The sequence below is a fragment of the Mustela lutreola genome, chromosome 7, assembly GCF_030435805.1.
Source record: "Mustela lutreola isolate mMusLut2 chromosome 7, mMusLut2.pri, whole genome shotgun sequence".
NCBI classification, from domain to species: Eukaryota; Metazoa; Chordata; class Mammalia; order Carnivora; family Mustelidae; genus Mustela; species Mustela lutreola.
In genome coordinates this window covers 131,477,558-131,498,719 of record NC_081296.1, presented here as the reverse complement: position 1 = coordinate 131,498,719, position 21,162 = coordinate 131,477,558, and the positions used below count along the sequence as shown (strand labels likewise).

Genomic DNA, 21,162 nt, shown 5'->3' with positions numbered 1-21,162 from the left:
AGTACCTGGGCTTTAGAAGGAAGGTCTTCTGGGGCTTCCAGACCAGCAAAATTTATCTCTGGAGGTAGCTAGGAATCTCCATGGACTTAAATCCATTGGAAAGACGTGAGTGTGGGCATAGAGAAACTGTGAAATTGGTGCTTTCCAAAGGTCCTTCCTCCAATTCCCTGCCTCCCTCTAAAAATCAGAGCTACTTTTCCTTAAATTTCATTTCCTGGGGCATTGATCTTAATCAGTGGTACAGTGGGCTCCCACTAGCATTTAATCACTGCATGTTCAGGAATTTTATAAGGAGTTTTACATGTTGATAGCTTGAAATTGGCAATGGTGGGATTATCTACACCATGGCAATTCATAGATGGTGCACATTAGGTTTGCTTTCCTGAGAGCCCATTAGGTTTTTACTAGTACATCCCTGAACCCTAGGATCAGGAAGGATTTCTCCTTTCTCTTCTCTTCAGCACATGTTAATACTTAACCATCGTATGGAGTAGCACAAACATGCAGTAACTTGGAAGTGATTCCTTCCTGGTGTCAGAGATCAGTTTGGACAAAGACATGAGTTAGGGGAAGAGGCAGAAAGATACTTGCTGCTCTGCACTGAGCTTCCAGATTCTCCAAAACCTCCCAAGAAAAGGTAGGTCCCTAAGAATTTTAGAGTAATTGGCCCTCCTGGGCCATCCTCTGGCTGATTTCCAAGGCCATGAAGCATGAGGCTTCATGCTCAGAGGCCCCACTGGCATCTGGGGGACTCAAGTTGGCAGACAAGTGCTGAATGTAGGGTGGAAGCCCATGGGGCATGTCACTGTTCCACTGATGCCACATTCTCAGTTCAGAACTGTTCTCGTGCATTTTCACATACCAGATGTTCTGCACAATTAATGTTTGGTTGCCCTAGTTTGGTGTGAGGTTTTTAAAGATTGTGCTGATAGATGACTTCACTACCTTAATTCTGTAAGAATTTTTACCTATAGTCACATTTAAAAAAAAATATTTATTTGTTTGTTTTAAAGAGAGAGGGTGTGTGTGTGTGTGTGTGTGTGTGTGTGTGCACGTGTCAGGGAGGGGAGAGAGATTCTTAAGCAGACTCCATGCAGAGCACTGAGGCCCATGCAGGGCTCAATATCATGACCCTGAGATCATGATCTGAGCTAAACTAAGAGATGGAAGCTTAACCAACTGTGCTACCCAGATGCCCCATTTTAGTCCCTCTCTTAGAGTTCTGTCTTAAATGACATTTTGTACCCTTTGTTTCTTCATCCTGTTTGTCATAATAATTCCTACCTTTAACATCAAGTCTATTCATATATTTCACAATCTAATGACTGACTTGTGCTTTCTTTTCTGTGCCTTTATAGTTGGATTGCTTTGTAATTTAGAGGAGGGACAGATGATGTTCCCACAGTTAGCATTTTTTCTAAGATGTGACTTTGGGGAAGTAATTGAATCCTGCTGTCTATGGACCTAGCAGAACTTAGGGACACTGTTGATGTGCTTGCACAAGCTTTGTGGTTTGTTGACTAGTTTCAACGGAAATTTCAAGCTGCTCTCTAAGTGTTTATGTCATTGTTTTCTAGACTTAACATGACCTATTTGGTTGCTCTTGACTCTTACTACCTTGTGGATGACTTCTCTTGCCCTTACTTCCCCAGGTTTTGCTCAGCATGGAAAATGAATGACTTTAACAGCTGTGAATCATGCTAGGAGGAGCCAACCCAGTTCCTTTGGTTTCAAAGGCTCCAATTCCAGCAGCCTTCTAGCTATGACCTTCCCTTCCCTCTCCCCTCCTTACTGGTCCATGAGATGCTCAAACCATGAGGTAGAAGCTTTCCTTTGTCCTCCTTCTTTAAGATTTTCATTTCCCTCATTTGAGGAATTTCAGGGGGACCCACTATCCAGATTGGCTGGAGACTTTCTTGGATTTAACACTGAAGCTCCCATATGCTGGCAAACTGTTCAGTGTTGGGCACACTGAAATAGTTGATCACCCACTTCTGGTTAATCAGCTGAAGACATGAAATGAATGCTAACATCACATAGTGCTGTCTTAAGTCCTTTATTGAACTCAGATCTGTGTCTCTTACCAGGCGGATAGACCACAGCCCAACAGCCACATTGAGCCTAGGGCCTGTTTTTGTGTAGTCTATGATTTAAGAATGTTTTTTACATTATCACAGAGTTGTTAAAAACAAAAAACAAAAAACGGTGAATATAGGACAGAGACCACATGGCCTACAGAGTTAAAGACATTCGTTTTCTGGTCCTTTGTAGAAAAACTTTGTTGACCCATGGATTAAACCTTTCTTTGACATACAACAGAGCTTGGGATGCGGGGCCGCAGTCCATTTTGTTAATGAAATGCAGGAGAAAATAGTGATCTTTAATTATTGAAAGCAAATCCTAGAAATGACTCTATTATCATTCCTTTAATTGTTAATAATTTTTATCCTGGAGAAAGCAAGCAGAGTGTATGGACCATAAATGACACTGAGTTGTGTTTAAAAAAAAGGTGCTTTAAATTCAAATTAACAATAGTGATTGTAGTCTTTTTGCATGAAGTGGCTAATAGTTGCAGATGATTTCCCTGTATGTATCTGCTATAAATGATTCATTTAAACCAATAAACATTTCTTGGTCCAGGGATAGCATATGTCCCCAATGGGCCTAATAAGATTGAAGGAAAGGATTTATATTCTATGGACATTAACAAAAAGTTGAATGTGTACCCAGACACTGGGCCTCTGTGCAAATTTAAAAATTTTTGATAATTCCAGAGATTTTCTACATTTTGTGAATTGGCTTTTTTGTTTTGGTTTTGGTTTTAGTTAAGAACAAGGAAGGAAAATGAAATCTTAGGAGATGAACCCTCTTAAGCTGACTTTCTGTTGCATCTTGTGTCAGGCACATGCAGTTTGACTTACATTCTTAAATTCACAGTAATTCTTATTAGATCAGATCATCTTTTTATTCTTCACATTGTATAAATGTAACTTAAAGCCCTGCCTTATGTAACTTTCTCTCTGTTAATATAACAAAAGTATATACAAACTGTCAGAACAATTAGAAACAAGGTTATTTGGCTGTGATACTTGTTTCTTTATATTCTTCCTTATAGAATATTTTAAAAATCCTATGTAAATCTCAAATGTTCCCATTTGTTTAATTCTGAAGCTAATAACACCTACTCCAGTAAGAATTCTGTTTTGCGTAACAGAATTATAACAGAATTTATTGCTTTCTGAGATAAAGCCTATTTCCTTTTCTTTTCGAATGTCCTTTGCTGCTCAAATGTGGCCTTATTTTTGGCAATTGACAGTTACCAGGCTTTCTTTCCCTGGCTGAGCTCTTTTCAACTTTGTCATATTGTCTAGCTAAGAATTCTAAAATTTTTTAGAATTGAAAATGTATAGGAAACTGGTTTAATACAGAAGCTGTTGACCAGCAGTCAATTGATTCCTAGTGAATTCATAAATGGGCTTTAAGGATTGTTTTGAAAATGTATGCATTGAATATGTGTGCATTCACTATGTGCATTTCAAGAAAAAAGCGTCCAAGCTTTGAGGATGTTCTCAAAGAGAGCCTTGCTAAATAACGATACAAAATGATCCTAAGCATTATTCTACAAATGGATCAAATGAGGCATCAGTGGTTATAGGACTGAACATGATCACCTACCTAATTAGAAATCCTGGACAAAAACGCAGGACATCTGGCTTCCAGCCCAGGGTTCTTGCCACTTAAGGGAAATGTGTATGTATGTATGTATGTGTGTAGAGGATGGTAAATCAGTTCTTCCTCCACCTTAATGTGGATCCTTGTGTAGGGTAGGGTTTCTAGAAATGATTGATTCTTCACATGTGGCTTGGGAAACCTGCCTTGTTCTTCCATATGCCCAACTCTAATATGTGATAGAGTTGGGCTCGTTATTATAATGAATACATTAACAGATGATGTCATCTGTTTAAATATTTAAATTTAAATGTACAAAATTTAAAATTTAGTTTAAAAATTAACTATCATTTAAGTTGCCATCTGTAGATAAGTTGAAACCTGTGCCAGTCTAATTAGCAATCAGGAATATGGTAATTGCTTTTGGCATGTGAATGTGGAAAACTTCTGGAGTAAAATAATGCCAAGTTGTGCATTTGAGTATTTTTCTTCAAGCTTGACAGTGGTAATATTCTAATAATATATTAGTTGGCATTCTGCTTGAAGCTTTAAAAAGTTTTTATTTTTTAACAAATGAATATTATTTATCATTTACCTATATCCTTAAGTCTAGAGCAGAGTTTCTTAATCTGGGCACTCTTAATATTTTGGAACAGATAATTCTTCATTGTGGGTACCACCCTATATATACAGGATATTTAGCAGCATTTCTTGCCAATACCCACTAGATGCTAGCATCCTCCCTTCCCATGATCAAGACAACTAAAATGGCCTTAGACATTGCTCCAGAATGAGAAGCCAGGTATATTCTGTAAACTGTTTTAGACATAATGCTTCTGGGAAAATGATTTTCCAAAGTTAACAGAATAAAAATGTGAGGTCTCGTGCTCAGTTCATTTACAGAACCACTTCAGATACCAAATTTTTATATTCTTTGAATATATATTTCCTATTTGAAGGCCCAATATAGTTCATTGTTTTATATAAAGGTTCAACTTTTGCATGGTGTTTATTTTTCTTCCCTATGCATTTTCATAACTAAAATTCTTTCCACACAGGAAGAATGAGTAGTTTTTTTTTTTTTTTTTTTTTTTTTTAAGATTAGTAGAATAATCATGATTGTGACCCATTGCACAGTTGCATAGAACGAGTCTTCAATGAAGTAGCAGCTACTTGTGGTTGGGGAGATGGTCGCTGTCCTCAGCTATCAGAAATGGACACCCCCATGGGAACACATAAATATTTACCTGGGTAAGGCCCCTGGCCTTTGCAGATAATTTCCTATATGCCAGGTTGCCAGGAAACAAGGAGGTAGGGAACAGCCCCAGGAGTAAATAAGCATTTTGTTACACTGATAGGCAATCTAGGAAAATAACCTCCACTCTACTACCCATCCTCTACCAACATACATTTCTATTTAGCCTATAGGCACTGGGCTTTCAAGTGTATTTTCAGAAAACTGTTTTGTAAGAAAGTAGAGAAATGTCTTTATTTCCTTTATATTCATGATATAAATTACACAGCAGATATATGGAGAATTCTTTTTTGCTTTTCCCCAAGATTCCTTTTTTTTTTTTTTTTTTTTTTTTTCCTGGCCAGGCTGTGGAGATTTCCCAAATTCCCTTCCAGATTTAGCACTGATATTATGGTACTTAATCCGATAGTGACTTCTCAAGTAGCAATTCTCAGCTGTTTGCTGTGAAAAAAGAAAAAAAAAAAACCTCTTTGGAAAGCAGTTTCATCTTTCTTTGTGTCACCTTGTTTGAGGAGCAATGAAATCCAATTATCCTTTACAATGATTTGTGAAGTAGCAAATGGAGTTGACATCTGTTCAGCAAATTCTGAAGACAGTCCATTTTTATTTTTCCCTCCATGGAACTAAAGTCATCACAGATTTTGTCCTTTGGCCTTCCTTCAGTCCCTTGTTGTAGCCTTGTGATTGTCTAAGCAAGGTTGATTTTAAAAACCAAAAGGCGAGGGATAGGGGAGAAGAACGGAAATAGCTTGTCATTATGCTGTGGGAGGAGTAGTGTTTTGCCCTAAGCATTTCATTGAGAGATCAGGATAATTAAACAACCAGTGGTTTTGTGGCAATTTATTCACTTATTAATTTAACTATGTGTATTTATTGAACCTCTGTAATGTGCCAGGTGTTTTCTGGTAATGGCAGGCAGGGATGTGAATAATACATATACTTTCTCTACTTTCCTGGAGCAGCTAGACAATAAAGAACTAAATATATGGGCAAGGTAATTACTGATAGTAAAAACTCCACAAAGAAAGCAGGAGAGACTACCATGATCAAGAGAGTGATGTTCCTTCAGGGACATCAGGAGCCAACATTGAAATTTCTGGATAGAAGGAAGGCAGTCCTGTAGAGGCTTGGGTAGGAGGAAGGGACAAGAATATGTCACTCCCAATTTGTCACGTTGGCATAAGGATTATTTTGAGCTCAGGGTCTGTCTGGAACCCCTGGAGCCAGGTGCCCTTGCACTTGTGCACACCAGCTACATAAATATAATGGAGTCAAGGCAACCTACGTGCAAACTAGTCTTTTGCTTTCAGAAAAGAGTGGAGGGGAGCACTGAATAAGACAATTTTACAACAGTAGCTCTGAAAGAAAGGGTTTCCCCTCTCCACTACTGGATGAGAGCAAGGGTCTGCATTAAGAAGGATGAAGAGGCTAGAACATTCTAGTTACTCTCAGTTAACTTGCTGGGTGACTTTTTAGGACAGGGTCCTACACGAGGAGAAACTTCCCTTGAGTGGAATCAAAACCAAGCCAGCATAGGGCCAACAGAGATGAAGGCAGGAGATGATTGAGACTAAAATGAGGAGGGAGAGAAACAGAGCCAGAGTATCTCCACAAAATCATTAAATTTTTTAACACTACACATGTAAAACAGAAGAGAAAGGTCTGTGAAGTTTGAGAAGGTTTTCTGATTCCCGTCTCTTTCTAAAAGTTCTGAAACATTAATTTCAAATAAAAATATCTGCAGTGATAGAGCTTTGTTGTCACTTAAAGGTTAAGGGAATTTGGAGAAAATCCAGGTGGAGGTAAAGTGGCAGATAATATAGGAGAGTTTAAAAATATATAGTGGTCAAAGGAATAGACAGACCAAATGGTTAAATAAATTCTAATACATGGAAAATAAACTACTGATTGATGTAGTCACCTTGGCTGCTAGTCAGTGGTGGTTGGAAAGAGCTGCCCTAGGTGGTGACTTGTAACTACTGCACATCCTTGCATACTCTACTAGTTAGCTGTAAATGCTGTTTTTAAGGAGAAGCCTGTGAGGGGTTTGTGCAGCATTTGCATTCACGTTTCATTGAATTTCAGCAATTTTCTTTGACATTTTTAAAACTTTAATTTCAGTGTAGTTAACATACAGTGTTACATTAGTTTCAGGTGTGCAATTTAGTGATCCAGTATTTCCATGGAGTACTTAGTGCTCATTAAGGCAAGTGTCTTCTTAATCCCCTTCACCTATTTCATGGATGCTCCCCAGCCCCCTCCCCTCTGGTAAACATCAGTCTGTTCTTTATAGTCAAGAGTCTGTTTCTTGATCTCTGGTTTTTTTTTTTCCCCCCCTTCACTCCTTTGTTTCATTTCTTAAATTCCACAAGTAAGTGAAATCAAATGTCTTTGTCTTCCTCCGACTTATTTTGCTTAGTGTTATTCTCTCTAGCTCCATCCATGTTGTGGTAAATGGCAGGAAGTCATTCTTTTTTATTGGTGAATATTCTTCCATGGTGTATATACATCACTTTTAAAATTTTTTTTAAGATCATGAGATTTTTAATTTATTTTATTTTTTAATTTTTGTTTTGTTTTTGTGTTTCAAAACTTCTTCATGCATCCATCTATTAATAGACACTTATGTCGCTTCCATGTTTTGACTATTGTAAATAATGCTGACATAAACATTAGAGTGCATATATTGCTTCAAATTAGTGTTTTTGTATTCTTTGGGTAAATACCCGGTAATACAATTGATGGATCATAGGTTATTCTATTCTTAACTTTTGGAGGAACTTCCATATTGTCTTCTATAGTGGCTGCTACACCAGTTTTCATTCCCACCAGTAGTGCATGAGTGTTGCATTTTCTCGACATCTTTATTAACACTTGTTTCTTGTGTTTTTGATTTTAGCTGTTGCGACAGATGTGATATCTCACTCTGGTTTTGATTTGCATTTCCCTGATGATGAGTGAGGTTGAGCATCTTCTCAAGTATCCATTGACCATCTATAGGTCTTTGTTGGAAAAATGTCTGTTCATGTCTTCTGCCTATTTTTAGTTGGGTTATTTGGGATTTTTTGGTGCTATATCAGTTATTTATTTATTTTGGATACTAACCGTTCATTGACATTCATTTGCAAAAATCTTCTCCCATTCACTATTTTTTTAGTTCTATTGGTTGTTTCCTTTGTTGTGCAGAAGCTTCTTATTTTGAGGTAGTCCCAATAGTATCTCAATAGTATATTTTGATGTAGTCCCAATCGTCCCAATAGCTTTTGTTTTCTTGCCTCAGGAAATCTATCTAGAAAGATGTTACTATGGCCAATGTCAGAAATTACTGCCTGCACATCCTTCTAGGATTTTTATAGTTTTAGGTCTCACACTTGGGTTTTTAGTACATTTTGAGTTTGTGTATGGTGTAAGAAAATGGTCCAGTTTTATTTTTTTTTTTTTGCAGGCAGCTGACCAGTTTTCTCAACACAATTTGTTGAAGAAACTTTTTCTCTATTAGGTATTCTCTCATGACATTGAGATCATGATCTGACCTGAAATCAAGAGCCTAATGCTTAACCAACTGAGCTACCAGGTGCCCCTATTTTTGAGTTTTCTTTTTATTCTGTTCTATTGGTCTATATATATGTTTTTTCACCAGCACCATACTGTTTTGATTACTACAGCTTTGTAATATAACTCAAAGTCTGGAATTATGATACCTCCATATTTGCTTTTCCTTTTCAAAATTACTCTGGTTATTTGGGATCTTCAGTGGTTCTATGCAAATTTTGGGATTGATTGTTCTAGCTCTGTGAAAAATTCTGATTGTTTTGATAGAGATTTCATTGACTGTGTAGAGTACTTTGGGTAATATAGACAATTTAACAATATTAGTTTTTCTAATCCATGAGCATGGAATATCTTTCCATTTCTTTGTGCCATTTTCAATTTCCTTATCAGTATTTTATAGTTTTCAGAGTATAGGTCTTTTACCTCTTTGACTAGGTTTATTCTTAGGAATCTTATTATTTTGGATTCAGTTGTAAATGGGATTATTTTCTTAATTTCTCTTCCGCTGCATTATTAGTGTGTAGGAAAACACATTGATTTTGTATTCTGTAACCTTAATGAATTCATAGATCACTTCTAGTAGTTTTTGGTGGAGTCTTTGGAGTTTTCTATATATAGTATCATGTCATCTGCAAATACTAAGTTTTACTTCTTCCTTATCAGTGTGGATGTTTTTTATTTATTTATTTTTTATGTCACCTAATTGTTGTGGCTAGGACTTCCAGTACTATAATGAATGAAAGTGGTGAGAGTGAACATCCTTGTCTTCTTCCTGACTTTAGGGGGAAAGCTCTGTTTTTTCCCATTGAATATGATGTTGGCTATAGGTTTTTCCTATAAGACCTGTGTTATATTGAGGTATGTTCCCATAAACCTACTTCATTGAGGGTTTTTATCATGAATGGGTCATGTACTTTGTCAAATGCCTATTCTGCATCTACTGAAATGATCATATGGTTTTTATCCTTTCTCTAATTGATGTGATTATTATGTTGATTGATTCATGAATATTGAACTACCCTTGCATCCTGGGAATATATCTTACTTGATCACAATGAGTGATGCTTTTTAAATCTTTTTTTTTTTTAATTTTGTTTATTTATTTGACAGACAGAGATCACAAGTAGGCAGAGAGGCAGGCAGAGACAGAGGGGGGAAGCAGGCTTGCTACTGAGCAGAGAGCCTGATGCGGGGCTCGATCCCAGGACTCTGGGATCATGACCTCAGCTGAAGGCAGAGGCTTTAATCCACTGAGCCACCCAGGTGCCCTGAGTGATATTTTTCAATGTAGTCTTGAATCCAGTTTGCTAGTATTTTGTTGAGGATTTTTGCATCTATGTTCATCAGAGATACTGACCTGTGATTCTTTTTTGTAGTGGTGTGTTTTTAGTGGTTTTGGTATCAGGGTAATCTTTGCCTCATAGAATGAGTTGGAAGTTTTCCTTCTATTTTGCCTATTATGCTTGGAATAGGATTACTCTTTTTTAAATGTTTGGTAGAATTCAGCTATGAAACTGTTGGTTGGGAGTTTTTTGATTACTAGTTCAATGTCCTTGCTGGTAAATGGTCTGTTCAAGTTTTCTATTTCTTTCTGCTTCAGTCATGATAGGTCATAGCTTTCTAGGAATTTATGGATTTCTTCTAGCTATTCAATTTGTTGGCATGTGGTTTTTCATAATAGTCTCTTACAATTATTTGTATTTTTATGGTGTGGTTATTATTTCTCCTCTTTGATTTGTGAATTTGAGTCCCTTCTTTTTTTTTCTGATGAGTCTAGCTGAAGAGTTATCAATTTTGTTGATCTCAAAGAATCAGCTTCTGGTTTAATTGATCTTTTTTGTTTGTTTGTCTCTATATCATTTATTTCTCCTCTAATCTTTGTTATTTCCTTCCTTCTGATGGTTTGGGGATTTTGTTTGTTCTCTTTCTAGTTCCTTTAGGTGTAAAGTTTGGTTGTTTGAGATTTTTCTTGTTTTTTGAGTAGGCCTGTATTGCTATAACTTCCTTTTTATAACTGCTTTTCCTGCATTACAGAAATTTGAGGCTTTTGTGTTTTCATTTGTCTTTCTCTTCATGTACTTTTTGATTTCTTGGTTGACCCATTCATTGTTTGGTAGCATGTTATTTAACCTCTATGTGTTTGTGATTTGTCCAGATTTTTTCCTGTGGTTGATTTCTTATTTCATAGTGTGTGGTCAAATAAGATGTATGATATGACCTGGATATTTTTTATTTTGTTAAGAGTTGTTTGTGGCCTAAGGTGTTATCTGTTCTGGAGAAGACTGCATGTGCACTTGAACGGAATGAGTATACTGCTCTTTTAGGGTGGGATGTTTTGAATATACCTGTTAAATCCATTTGATTCAGTGTGTCATTCAAAGCTACTGTTTCCTTGTTGATTTTCTGTTTGGATGATCTGTCCATTGATGTGAGTGGGATGTTAAATCCCCTACTATAGTTATATAACTATACATTAATTTATGTTTTTTGTTAACGGTTTTATGTATCTGGGTGTTCCTATTTTGGGTACAAGAGTATTTACAATTGTTACATCTTCTTGTTGTATTGTCCCTTTTATTATTATACAGTATCCTTCCTTGTCTTTTGTTACCGGCTTTGTTTTAAATACTTTTTTGTCTGATAAAAGTACTGCTACTTCAGCTTTCTTTTGACATTCATTTGCTTGTTAAATATTTCTCTCCCATCACTTTTAGTCTGCAGGTATCTTCAGGTCTGAAATGAGTCCTTTGTAAGCAGGACATGGATGGGATTTTTTTTTTTAATCTGTTCCATCACCCTATTTCTTTGATTAGACTGTGTAGTCCATTTACATTCAAAGTAATTATTGATCTGTATTGCCATTTTCTTATTTTGTGGCTATTTTTGTAATTTTTCTCTGATACTTTCTTGCTGTCTTTCATGGTTTGCCGACTTTCTTTGGTGATAGACTTGGATTTGTTTCTCTATACTTTGCAGATCTATTACTGGAATTTGATTTGTGGCTACCATGAAAGTTATACATACATCTTCTGCATATAGCCATCTATGTTAAGCAGAAGGTTATTTAAGTTTGAACCCATTCTTTACTCCTCTCCCCCCATGTTTTTGGTATATGGTATCATATTTTAAATCATGTGTGTATGTGTGTGTGTGTGTGTGTGTGAATACCTTGACTGATTTTTGTGGATACATTTATATTTACTGTTTTTATTTTTCTTACATTCATACTGTCAGTTTTGTCCTCTTGTTTCCACTCAAAGTCCCATTAATATTCCTGTAGGTCTGGTTTAGTGATCATAAACTCCTTTAATTTTTAAGTCTGAGAAACTCTTTACAGCTCCTCTCTTTTGAATGATAGCTTTGTTGGATAGAATACTGTTCTCTGCATATTTTTTGCTTTTAGCACTTTGAATTTATTATGCCATGCCCTTCTGACTACAAAGTTTCTGCTGAAAAATCAGCTGATAGCCCTAGGGGTTTCCCTTTATATGTAGCACTTCTTCTTGCTGCTTTTAAAATTGTCTTTATCAGCACTTTTTTTTTTTTTTTGCATTTTTTTATTACTAACTATCTTGGTGTGGACCTCTTTGGGTTGATTTTGTCTGGCGGTCCATGTGCTTCTTGATCTGCATATCTTTCTTTCTCCATATTAAGGAAGTTTTCAGCTAATTTTTCAAATAAATTCTGCCCCTACTTTTTTTCTGTTCTTCTTTTGGGGTCTTTATAATACTAATGTTGTTAAGCCTGATAGTGTCATGGAATTCCCTATCCTTATTTTCATTTTGCATAATTTTTTTCTAAATTACTCAGCCTGATTTCTTTAGATCATTCTGTCTTCCAGGTTGCTAATTTGTTCCTCTGCTTCCTCTAGCTTGCTATTTATTCCATCTAGTGTATATACATATTTTTTAAAGATTTTATTTATTTATTTATCTATCTATCTATTTATTTATTTATTTGTCAGAGAGAGAGAGAGGGAGAGAGAGCACAAGCAGGCAGAGTGGCAGGAAGAGGCAGAGAGAGAAGCAGGCTCCCTGCCAATCAAGGAGCCTGATGTGGGACTCGATTCCAGGACCCTGGGATCAAGACCTGAGCCGAAGGCAGTGGCTTCACTGACTGAGTCACCCAGCTGTCCCATCTAATGTATTTTTAATTTCATTTATTATATTCTTCATCTCTGATTGGTTCTTTTTTTTAAATCTCTCTAATTGCCTCACTGATGTCCTCCACTTTTTTCTAAAGTCCAATAAGTATCTTATAATCATTACTTTAAATTTTGTATAAGGCATATTACTTATACCATTTCACTTAGTTCTCTTGGTGTGGTTTTGTCCCATTCTTCCATTTGGAACATATACCTGTGTTTCCTTATTTCATTGAAGTCTGTCTTTCTCTGTGTTAGAAAAGTCAGTTATATCTCCTGCTTTTAAAGGTAATGGTCTTATAAAGAAGAGGTCTTAACGCACCCTCTAATGCAGTGTGCCTTGTGCCCCAGTCTGGCACTTCAAGAGGTATCTCTTATGTGTGCTGTTTTGTCCTGGCTCCTTTTTCTTTCAGTCCAGTGATCTGCAGAAGCTCTCTTTGGCCATTGTGAGCAGTGTTTATTCTCCAGCCAGGGTGGGGCACAGAGGTTTAACAAGGTGTGTGCTGGTCTCTTTGCAAAGGGAAACCTGTGTTGCAGGGCCTGGGGTTGCCTGGGTAGGGGCACAGTTTTAACAAGGTGTGCTTTGGGCTTTCACAAGGCCCACTACCAATGGAAGCAAGAGCCTTCAAAATGCTAAGTCAAGAGATGTGGTGTTGGCAAGGTCTGTACAGGTTTTCTAAAGGAGGAGACCCACAGCATCTAGTCTGAGGTAAGCATGACTGGGAAGGGTGGATCCACCAAAATATGGCAGGGTAGATCTTAGTGTTAGCAAATTAGGTAGTGAACATGACTCTGTGCTGGTTTTGCGGGTGGCCATGTGTTTATGCTGTGGGGCAGGGGAGGAAAATCGTTCCTGCCAGCTCCTTTGTTCCTGGTGGAGTCTCCCCTCAGACAGGATCAGTCAACTACTCTCCCTCCCATATGCTCTACATGCTTGTCAAACTATTGCTTCTATGCTGTATCTCTGCTGGCCTGTTTGTCACATTGTCTCTTTAAGGTTGAGGGCTAAGTTTCATATCTTTCTCAGAGTAGATTCCACTAATTTTTAAAATTCTAGGCTTTAAGTATCTCTGGTTGTAAGAACTCACGAAATTAAGCCCCTCTTGCTTTCAACCCCAAATGTTACCAGAATTTGTCTTCCTCACACAGTTTTCTTAGAAGGATTGTCTGTTTCTTGCCGTTCTCTGTGGCCCTGGGTCCCTTCCACCTGTGTACACCACAATCCATTTTACTTCCCACCACATCTCTGCCCTCCCTACCCTCTTCAATGTGACCTCTTCTGTACCTTTAGTTGTAGAATGTGTTCTGCTGCCAGTCTTCAGGTTGTTTCCTGGGTTTTTTACACTAATGTGTTATCTAGTTGTATCTGTGGGATGAGGTGAACTCAAGGTCCTCTTACTCTGTCATCTTCCCAGTCTTAAATTTCAGCAGTTTCTTAGCCAACCAAGTATGCATCACAGGAATCCTTGGCAGTATAAGCTAAGGAAAGCATTATTTAACTGTTTTAATGTTCATTGTATTAGATTTTTTGATTTTTGTCAAAGTTATACTATTAAGTTTTGAATATTGATCTCTACACTAAATGATCATTTGAATTTCTTTTCAGATTATTTTTGTCCCTTTTGACTGAACATGAACTGAACTGATCAGTCACTTTCTTTTATATGCAGATTAACTTAAACAACTTTTCCATTAAAAAGTCATAATACAAGTTTCCTTCCAAAATGTTTTACCACACAGTAAGCATTTTCTAAGCTACTGGGAAAAAAAAATAAAATAGGCAAATTTAAGAGAGAAGATAATTAGGAAGATAAAAAAAATGCTGATGTTTTCATAGTAATATCTAATTTATTAGCTTTTAATTTATGTAAGCAAACAGTTGTAGCCACCAATACCTGAGAGGTTGGTACCTCTACTGGGAGCCACAGCTATCATTTCCATTTTAGGGATTAACCTTCATCAAACTTTAGTAGTACTTTTTAGGAGTTTCTAACTTGTTAGGAGTTTTTATCTCATGAAAAACAGCTCTTTCTGTTCTTCCTCAAACTACTAGTATCCTGCTCCATTTCATGCCTTATGGTCTTACCACCTTTGAAGCTCCATTATAAACAAACAAATTTTAAATATACTGTCCACTTATCATGTCATGGGAACACTATGTATCCTGACTTTTGATTCAGAAAACATGGCTGTTCCATCTGTGGAATCCAGTCAGTATAGATGAAGGTGAAGTTTGTTCATATTGTGTTATGAAAAGGTTGAGTCTTTTAATGCAGGAGAGATGAGGGTAAATGAAAATTATTCCTGGCCTCTTCCATTAGAATCTAGGTTGTATTTTCCCCCCAGAAATTATAATAAAAATGTTAAGTTATATAAGAGCATGGAGCTTACTTAACTCGTTTTAGTTAAATAGGCTTCCCTGGCAAACTAATTTCCCCTATGCCATTATTTCTAGGGGCAAATGTGTTCAAATTTCAAGTGATAACTTAGAAAACACCTCTTGGGAGATAGCCCAGTCATAAGCTGTAGACTTCTTATAAAAATTCTTCAACACGTCCTATGCATCCTTCTTGTGTTGATAATATATACACTGATGTTAGGTATATACTCTAAAGGTAGATAAGATAGAAGGCCAAAGAATATATTCTTTAGTTAAATATTAAATATTACCAAAGACTAGTTTTGTAATCATGCCACATGTATATATGAATAAAGATTTTAGCTCTGTCCTCAGCTCGTTTTGAGAAAGAGAAACTCACATTAATAGATGACTATATAAGGAACATACCTCATTCAAATACCATTTGCTATGGGAACATACTGGAAAGGGAGATTAGTTCTGCATTGTGGGGTAGAAGAAAGCTCCATAGAGGAATGGTCATTTAAGCCAGGTGGCAAACATGGAAATGCCAGTCTACTGGAAGGAAGAAGGGGACTGGATATCTTGAGCATGAGCAAATTCAACAGATGAGTCTTCTGTATGAAATGCTGAGTGTGATTCAGTTTCCACTGTTCATCTCCCATAACCCTTTACTGCAGTCCAAAACTGCTGTGCTTTTCTCTTTAATCCTTTAATTCTCTCCAGTTCCTCTACATGTTTCGCTTAGTCAGAGATTATCATACTGTCATAAATACTTGATGTCTTTAATTTTCTGAAGATAGCATGAGCATAAAAGGCATTAGGATTGATTTTGTTCTCTTCCTCCCTACCAAAGCCTCCTGGGGATATCCTCTGATGGGAACGGCAGAGGTTATCCTCACTGACTCTCTTTCAACCCTTTATTCATTTCATCCATTCTGAATTTTTCTCTGGTAGCAGCATGCACCATGTTTTCTCTCCCCCCAGGGTTTTTCATAGCCTGTCTTGTGCCTTGGGCATTTTCCATAATCACTTGGCTTAGCTAATTTCTCACTTATGATTCAGAATGCAGCTTTGGTGTTCTTTCCTTTTGGGTAACCTTCCCTGTATTTCCAAACCTACCAGACCATTGTGCATGTGGTATTTCTCTGCATCCATTAAGCCTTTGATATTTCTTTTATCAAATACCTCTATTTTGCAATTGCTTTTTTAATCATCTCTACTTACCACTAGACTGCAAATTCCTTGAAACTAAAGATGGTTTGTCTTATTTATTAAGTTCCCTATTTCTACTATCTTAATGCCTTTATGAAATAGCTACTTACAGAATATTAGTTGAATAAATTAATGGACTTTGAGTGAAATACTACTACCAAGACTATCTTTAAATTATTCACCATTTTTTATTTCCAGGTACTTTAAATATATTATTTTAATTTTGTTGTCAATATAACCATTTGTAAGAGAGACTATTGTCTTTATTTTTAGATAAAGAAACTGAGACGAAAGAAAACTTGCCAGAGATTTCACTGCTTAAAATGGAGCCACTTTGGGGCTTCTCTAAAGCTTCTTTTCCCCCAATGTGTTTCTCTTTGTACCTTTGTTTAGCCCATCATTATATTGCTGTACTCTCCATAAGAGTTCTTTGTAAAATCCACCTTTTTTTTTTTTTAGAAGTAGGGAAGTACATTTGCCAAGAGTCAGTAAACAGACATTTCAAGTGGTTAAAATTTGAAAGGTAGACTTCAGAAGCTTTGAGAAACATTTAACCTTGACATTCTCCCATACTAATTGACAAGCCTGGTACTGGTTACTTGCTGAGATAAGAGGGATTTTCAGTGTATAATATGCAGGTCATTGGTTTTAAGTTGGGTCCATTATAATTTATTGAAGTCCTGACAGTTCTAGGCGATATAAAGAAGAAAGATTGGCTTTATTAGGTGATTTCCTCGTCTTCAGTAGTGCTACTTTAATAGATAATAATGGTTAACAACTTGATGACATTTCCCTGATTTTATTTTAGCATTTCGAAGGTGATGAATTCTAGGACTCACTAATGTTGGAATGAGCTCATCACTCAGAATAGTGAGTCTGGGAGTCGCAAAAAGTCCATTTTTCCTAAACTTTAGCCCGGTGGCTTTAGCTTCGTGCCTCTCCAAGTACAACCTGACATTTGTGTCTGATTGGTTAAGAGCTCTTAGAAGCAATTAAGAATATACTTGGATACCCATCCAAATGTTCCAACTTAATAGATTTCCACAGAAACTGTAAGCCCCAAGTGGTTTGCCAATTTTGGAAAGAAGGCTTTTGATACCAGCTCATATTTAGAGTCTGTCTGACATGTAAGCAGCTTAATGACCCCCTTTTTAGTTAAATTTCAGGGGTACCTACAAGTATGCTATCTTCCCCTCTAAAGCTTTTCTAAGTTTATCCCCAAATCTCAGAATTGAAACATGGGAAAAACTTTTCCTTTAATGATTAAATTGGAGACTGCAAATAACCATAGAAATAATAATACTTTGGCTTACATTGTGATTTGACATATATAATTATAGATCTTCCCCTATGGTCTTTGATAGGATAAGAGCAAAGGAACATTAGATCCCTGGCCAGCTGAAAGTGGTAATATTAAGGATAGAATGGCCCTTGAGTTGCTTATTAACTTGGAATAAAATAGATGATGCTTAGAGAAAATGTGTTAAGATAGTATGCTATGCATAATTATTTTGACACACATACTCATGTACATTTACACATGCCCACATACACCCCTTCTAAGTTAAATATATTTACCTTTGATCTAGATTTATGCTTGCTTACATGCTCAGGGACATGGTTTAAAAATCCCTTCAGTCTTTGTTCAATTTTCAGTTTTGCTCATTCTATTTTATTACTTCTAGCAGCAGATTATTTCTACCTATCTATTTGATTACTTCAAGCTATTAATTTTCTCATCTGGGAAAAGAAAGCTCTTTTGGCCAAATTTTCTTTTCTACTGACTGACTCAAGTCTCTTCGTTCTGCATTACAGCAAACTCCAACTCCTTAAAACCCTTCTTTTGAACTTTTGCTAAAGATTGAAGGCCACAATCTACCGAAACAGTTTTAATCAGTCACCAGTGATTTCTATCGTGCTATTTCTCATGGTCAGCTTATAGTCACTAGCTCACAGTCACTACACATATACACCGTAACTGTTTGTTACAGTAGATCACTATCTTTTGTGATCTATTCTAAATATAGATCTACCTTTAAAAAATTTCTTTACTCAGTTCTTGGATCATCATAATCCTATTAGGAATATTTTCTACTTAATTAACTATTTCCTCTAAGTCTCTTTGCTAATTCTTCATCTTCTTAACTTTTAAAATGCTAATTATATTGAGTTTTTTTGGTATAGACATTTTAAGAATTGTGTAGGGCTGAATTACTTTTTACAAGTGTATATACTATATAGCCATTACCTAACAAAGATTTTTTTTTCTACATTGAGAATTTCCTATATGCTACTGAAGTAACACTTTACTAATTTCTCTAACTATAGTTTCGCTTATTTTTGACCTTCATATAAATGGAGCATAGGGTATGTAATCTTTCGTATCTGACTTCTTTCACTCAACATGATGCATGTAACAATAGATCATTCTTTCTGTTAGAATCCCATTATGTAATATCTTTTCTTTGGACATGGATGTTTGAGTCATTTTCTCCAATTGGCTCAGTTGTTTCCTGCATTTGGAGCAACTGTGAGCATTCTTGAAGTCTTTGTATGAACGTATATTTTTATTTCTATTGGGTAAATATGTTGGGGTGTGTTTTGTGGATTATTGGGTAGCTGTATGTTTAACTTTATAAGGAGCTGACGGTTTTCCAAAGAGGATGTGCCGTTTAAACTCCCTTGAGCAAATGTGAGAGATACAGTTTCTTAGTCTGTCATTAATGTAGCTACACAACTTCCTTTTATCTTCTTTTCTTTCAAAACTCTGTGTTCTTACATTTTATGTTTTTTTCTTGTAGACATTTTATTTTTATCCTTTTATTTTATCCATTTTATTTTATCCTATATTCAATGTGATAATCTTTTAATTAGAGTACTTAGTCTATATTTAATGTAATGACTAATTTGGTTACACTTTTAAGTCTATCATCTTGGTCTTTATTTATGTATCCCATCTGTTTGTTCCTTTGTTTCTCTTTTTCTGTATATGTTTAAATTATTTCTTAGTATTCCGTTTTATCTTTTTCCAAGACCTTTGGCTGTATGTCTTTGTGTTTTTGTTTTTGTGGTTCTTCTAGGAACTATAATATGCATTCTTAAGTCATCATGGTGTACTTTGAATTAATACAATAAAACTTTACAATACAAGAGACTTCGACAAGCATCATTCCATTTAACCCTAGTTTGTCCCTTTCTCTACTGTTGTTCTATATTTTACTTTCATCTAACTTTCCAGTTTCTTTGCTTCTAGGTATTGGAGGGGCCCAGGGATAAATTCTTGGGTATTTTAATTTCTTCTTTTTTTTTTCTTTTTTAAATTTCTTTTCAATGTTCCATAATTCATTGTTTATGCACCACAGGGTCTTTTCGCTTCTTAATCTATATTCATTCACTTAGTCTGTCATTAATGTAGCTACACAACTTCCTTTTATCTTCTTTTCTTTCAAAACTCTGTGTTCTGCATGAGGTTTCATGCAGCCTCATGGCTTTAAATATGCTGATGAGTCCCAAATCATATGTAGCTCTGACCTCTTCCATGAAGTCCAAAGTTAAGTATTAGACTGACTACTTGACATATTCATTTTGGTTTCTAATAATAATCCAAAAATTTCCTCCTAACAGGGCCATTCTCACAGTATTCCTTATTTTATCACATTGCATTTCTCATCTCGTTTTTATAGTTTCTCGGAACCAAACCCTGTTTTTTGACTTTTTCTCTCCTATCCAAATCTGCTCTTTCAATAAATATAGTCATTTCAGCTCTCCATGTGTATTCAGAATCTGACCACTTTCCGTCACTTCTGCCACTACCCTTCTGACCCAGGTCACCACCACATCCAGTTGCATTGGCCTGCTAAGTGACTGTCTTCTTTATGACCTTACTCTCCTTTAGTTTAGCGGTCATGGAGGTGTGTGTGTGTGTGTGTGTGTGTGTGTGTGTTAATGTAAGTTGGATCAAAGCCTTCTAATAGAGGACTCTAATAGAGTCCTATCTCACTCAAAGTAAAATTCCAAAGTCCTCACTGTGCTCAGTAAGACCCTACATGATCTGACTTTTGTTACCTCTCTGTTCTTTTTTTTTTTTTTAAGATTTTTTTAATTTATTTGACAGAGAGAGACCGGGAGAGAAGGAACACAAGCACAAGGAGTGGAAGAGGGAGAAGCAGGCTTCCTACAGAGCAGGAAGCCAGTGGCGGGGCTTGATCCCAGGACGCTGGGATCATGACCTGAGCCAAAGGCAGATGCTTAACAACGGAGCCACCCAGGCACGCTACCTCTCTGTTTTTATCTCCAGTTGCTTTTCTGCTTTATTCAATCTCCTGCTGTACTAGTTTCATTTCTCAGGGCTTATATTCTTGTTCTTCTCCATGCCTGAAGTGCTTTTCCCAAATATAAGATATATAATTTACATCCTCACCTGCCTCAGCTCTTTCTTTCAGTGTTTGTGAAGACCTTCTCTGATGCTTCTCCCAGATACTTCCAACCACTTATATTTTACACTATTTTATTTTGAAGTACTTATTACTATATGACCTATTTTGATGTTTTATTTGTATTGCTAATTGTTTGTATCTTCCAAGAAGATGAAAACTCTATGAGGGCAGGGATGTTTGTCTGTTTTGTTCACTGTAGTAGGAGACCAACACATCTTTTTTGGATGCATGAATTAATTAAAAGAATCAGTCCTTAATTTACATATGAGCAAACTCAGACCTTTGAAAGTAATATAGTTTTCCAAAGGTCAGATCTGGAAATGGTAGAATGGTGTTGAGCAGCATAATTAGGTGAAGGTTAGAGGTTAAGGACATTTGTAACAGTGTTAACTCCAAGAAAATTAGACAATTTTCGTGAAAGATTATAAACAACTTTGTTCATGAAAGATTATAAACAACTTTGTCTCATGAAGGATAGAGAACAGAATACCATCTAGAGAGCTCAGATTAAGACTTGACAGAAAATGTTAAG

General features: G+C 36.3%; 1 long non-coding RNA gene across 2 annotated transcripts; it reads left to right on the top strand.

The window, feature by feature from the left end:
- The first annotated feature begins 566 nt into the window (after positions 1-566).
- LOC131835381 (uncharacterized) lies at positions 567-20,605 on the top strand. 2 transcript variants are annotated; one of them, XR_009355168.1, is made up of 2 exons: positions 567-637; positions 20,309-20,605. It is a non-coding gene; the product is annotated as an uncharacterized LOC131835381 (long non-coding RNA). The 2 variants fall into 2 exon arrangements; XR_009355167.1 differs by lacking the exon at positions 567-637 and adding an exon at positions 13,153-13,329.
- Positions 20,606-21,162: the final 557 nt, after the last annotated feature.